The following is a 4,606-nucleotide window of genomic DNA, read 5'->3' as shown; positions in this document are numbered from 1 at the left end:
TCAAAAGGGAAGAGCTCATCACAGCCTTTATTGCCGAGCAAACACAGTGACGTTTTTTTAATCATCACAAAATAAGACCTGGATCAAAGTGAACATGTTTAACATTGACAGGAGTGCAATGACCTGGGTTATATTGGTGGAGGTTAGATATTACAGTCAAAACAAATATCTGGCATTGCACCACATCTGGTACATTTCCATGACGCAGATTTCTACCATACTACATAATCTAGATTAGATTTAAAACAAACAATTCTGCAGAATAGCGTCAAGCTCCATTTAAAATTCCACTTTGTCATTTCTAGTTTTCAGCTACTTCTATTAGCCACAAAAGATAAAACTGATGTAATTTTGTCCCAGATATCTAAATATAAACCACATGGTAAGTCAATGTCACAATTTGACACATTTATTTAAAAAACATATATACAGAATTAGTGCAATCATTCTGGAGTACGCCTCCAATAAAGTCAAATTTGCTACAGTATACAGTCAACCCAAAATATAAATGTTTGTGTCGGCAAACTTTGTTTGACTGTACAGAGGCTGAGATGGCCAAACTGGTAGCGCACAGTTCCAAACAGACTACTAGCTCCAAGTCCGGGGCCTATAGGGTTCTGGCCAAAAGTAGTTTGGGGCTAAAAGTAGTCAAAAACTCCAGTCACACAAGACATAGACAGTTCTCTCTGCAAGCAGTATCAATGCAGTCTGGAACCAAAAGGAGCTCCTACTCACAAGCCATAAGACTGCTGAACAGTTTGTTAAATAGCTACCCGGACTAACTCTTTTGACTCATCACATACGCTGCTGCTACTGTTTAGCTAGCCTGTCACCTAGACACTTTATCCCTAACTACAGTATTTTTATTTATTTAATTGAACCTTTATTCAACTAGGCAAGCCAGTTAAGAACAAAGTCATATTTACAATGACGGCCTACACCGGCCAAACCCGGTCGACGCTGGGCCAATTGTGCACTGCCCTACGGGACTCCCAATCACGGCCAGTTGTGTTTCAGCCAACCACTCCAAAAGTTTGGACACAATTACTCTTTCCAGGATTTTCCTGTATTTGTACTATTTTCTACATTGTAGAATAATGGTGAAGACATCAAAACTATGAAATAACACATGGCCATGAGGCCAGTGGTGACTAAAACAGAGTTTAATGGCTGTGATAGGAGAAAACTGAGGATGGATCAACAATATTGTAGTTCCTGGAGCTAAGCACAGGCAAAATCCTAGAGGAAAACCTGGTTTAGTCTGCTTTCCACCACACACACTGGGAGATAAATTCACCGTTCAGCAGGACAGTAACCTAAAACCAGGCCAAATCTACACTGGAATAGTTTACCAAGAAGACGGTGAAATGTTCCAGAGTGGCCAAGTTACAGTTTTGATTTAAACCTGCTTGAAAATATATAGCAAGACCTGAAAATGGTTGTCTAGCAATGATCAACAACCAATTTGACAGAGCTTAAAGAATTTTTCAAAAGAATAAAATGTTGCACAATCTAGGTGTGGAAAGCCCTTAAGAGATTTACCCAGAAAGGTGGTTCTAACATGTATTGACTCAGTGTTGAATACTTATCTAAATTAAAATATATTAGTGTTGAATTAATGACTTTTTTTTTTTACAAATGTTAGAACTTTTCTTCCACTTTGACAGAGTATTTTGTGTAGATTGATGACAAAACATTACAATTAAAACCATTTTAATCCCACTTTGTAACAAAATGTGGGGGAAAAAATCAAGGGGTGTGAATACTTTCTGAAGGCACTGTATCTACCTCAATTACCTCGTACCCTGCACATCAACTCAGTACAGGTGCCCAGTATATACTGCCAAGTTATCGTTACTCATTGTGTATTTATTCCTTGTGTTATTATATATTTTTTTGCATTGTTAGTTAGGGCCCATAAGTAAGCATTTCACTGTTAGTCTACACCTGTTGATTACGAAGCATGTGACAAATAACATTTGATTGGGCATAATATTCTCAGACATACGTTAGTGAGTAGATAGGCAACACACAACAGAATGAGATGCGTTCTTCCTTATTGCAATGTTAAGAGAACCATGAGTGCTTTGGTTGGTTGTTTCTCATCAGAAGATAACAGAATGCAGTTTCTGGGGATGCCATGTCATTGGTTCTTGAATCGGTACAATTCGACCAATCACTGGTTAGGTCTAATCTCTACTACTGCATTATTGCTAAAGAAATACAGCTTGTATGTATGCATGTATGAATATATATGAGAGAGAGAGAGAAACTGTTGTTTACAACAGTCAGAGACAAAGACCCTACTGATGTAGACCATCTCTCAGGGAACAGTACATGAAGACTAATCAAGATCAACTCATCATGTGTAGCTGCACTCACTGCATTGTAACATATACCAAATCTTCACCATCAAAATATTTCTCAGCAAAATACTTAATGTTTAGTTTGGAGTCATACTTGAGCATGGATGCAACATAACAGTAGATAAGTGAGGGGGAGTCAAGGGAAAGTAGTGATTCAGCTGGAGGGAATACAAGATACATGGCGAAGAGCAGCTGAGGAATGGAGCGCTAAGGGAGTCTGACTCTTCTCTCCGAGCAGAAGTAGACACGGGGGGCCGAGAGAGGGAGAGACAGCTGTAATAGAGTGAGGGTGAGAGACGGTAAGAGAGAGAGGTAGAGAGAGAGAGAGAGAGAGAGAGAGAGAGACAGGGCTAATAAGCTGCTCCTCCATATTTAACCACGGCGAATGTGTTTGAGTGGGTGGCCTCCTCACTCACACACACCTCTTCCAGGTTTCTCTCAGTTACAGCAGAATCCACTCAGCTGAGAGGAGGATAGGAGAGAGAGTGTTTTTGGTCTCAGAGTTGAGGAGATAGAGAAAAGTGGCTGGGGGATACAAGAGGGAATATTAGTCATCAGAGTCAACAAAAGAATGTTCCGTCTGCCAGGATTAGGGTGTGTGCAGGATCTTCACAATGTGACAACAGCCAAATGACCACTGTCTGTAAACACCCAGGACACCTGAGAACTCTCTGACTGAGTCTCTCACTCCTGCCTCACATGCACCAGAGAATGTACATTCAAATAGAGGTGAGGCCATATGAGTAGTCAGAGCAGAGAGCAGTTTAACAGTAGGGCAGTTAAGGACACGGTGGAAAGCACTTGGCCACTAGATCCGGCCCACAGCTAACTAGTGGCTAAGGCACGCACCATGGTTACACCATTACCACCCTTAGCGGAGTTGCCAACAACCAGATGTATCCCTTTAACATTGAAGGGGGATTTGTATTTTATACCCAAGAGCAGGAACAGCACCATTTAGTGGACAGAACCTGGTAATATCAGAATGTATTACAACTTCAAAGACTAATCTCTCTGAACAGGGGGGAAAAACATCACGAAATTCACTGAGAATGTATTACATAGGATGAAGAAACAATACTCCGAGCCGCAGCTTCATACTACTTGTCATCACGAAATTCACTGAGAATGTATTACATAGGATGAAGAAACAATAATCCGAGCCGCAGCTTCATACTACTTCATACTACTTGTATTACATAGGATGAAGAAACAATACTCCGAGCCGCAGCTTCATACTACTTGTCAAACATATAAAACTGGTACTGTATACGTGTTGGGTTGAGAGTGGCGTGGGGTGTGGTGGTCCGTGGGTGGCTTTTCATCATTTCTTTGGAATCCTCATGTCTAACTCATTGTTTGAATTTTTGGGGGTCCAAATCAGATGTTATGTAGTATATTTATAGAATCCTATAATTTAAAAATGGCCAATTTGGGTGCAATCAATTAGCTTAATTTCTCAGAGATCAAATTATATTTCAACCAAATAATGTTGCAATAAGGCAAATCTTATCAGTTTCTAACTACAGAAACATTTTCAGAACAATCGGAGATGGTGGGTGTCATGGCTCACTGAAATGACATGGAATGACCCGCATGCTACGTTAGGTTACACCGCTACTACAGCAGGGGTCACACAGGGGTTTAACTTGGGCAAACATTAAATGATGCACCTCAGACGGGTGCTTTGTCTACACCTACACACATATATTACAATGTGTGTGTGTGTGTGTGTCAGTTACACCTGTAACAAAACAGTACAGCAGGAATGAGCAACCAGTCTTGGACATTCACCGTCTTGTGATCTTAAATGCGGAAGACACATTTCAGTTGAAGGCATTCAGTTGTACAGCTGACTAGGTGCCTTCCCTTTCTATCAGAAAGACAAAAAGCTATTCTACTTTTACCATCTCTGGGACTGAACTATAAAACCTGCCCTGGCCTCTCCGGTTTTCCTTGCAACCACTGCAAACCTGTTGCAAAACTATTTAGACAGTTACTATAAGGAATCAACTCTCCACAAGATGAGAACCATTTTCAGGATCAGGTCTCAGAGCCATAGATAAGGAGAGATCACGTTTAACACATTAAAAGGTTATAAAACGAATGAACTACATGTTTGATGTCAGCGTAGCTGTAAAGTTGTTGGGTAATCTAATTTGGAATGAAAACCATGCCTCCTGTCTCTGGTTAAAACATAATCAATGTTAATTATTTTTTAGCATTCACCCATCTGTAGA

The sequence above is a fragment of the Oncorhynchus nerka genome, linkage group LG24 (genome assembly GCF_034236695.1).
Source record: "Oncorhynchus nerka isolate Pitt River linkage group LG24, Oner_Uvic_2.0, whole genome shotgun sequence".
NCBI classification, from domain to species: Eukaryota; Metazoa; Chordata; class Actinopteri; order Salmoniformes; family Salmonidae; genus Oncorhynchus; species Oncorhynchus nerka.
This window is presented reverse-complemented; position numbering follows the sequence as displayed.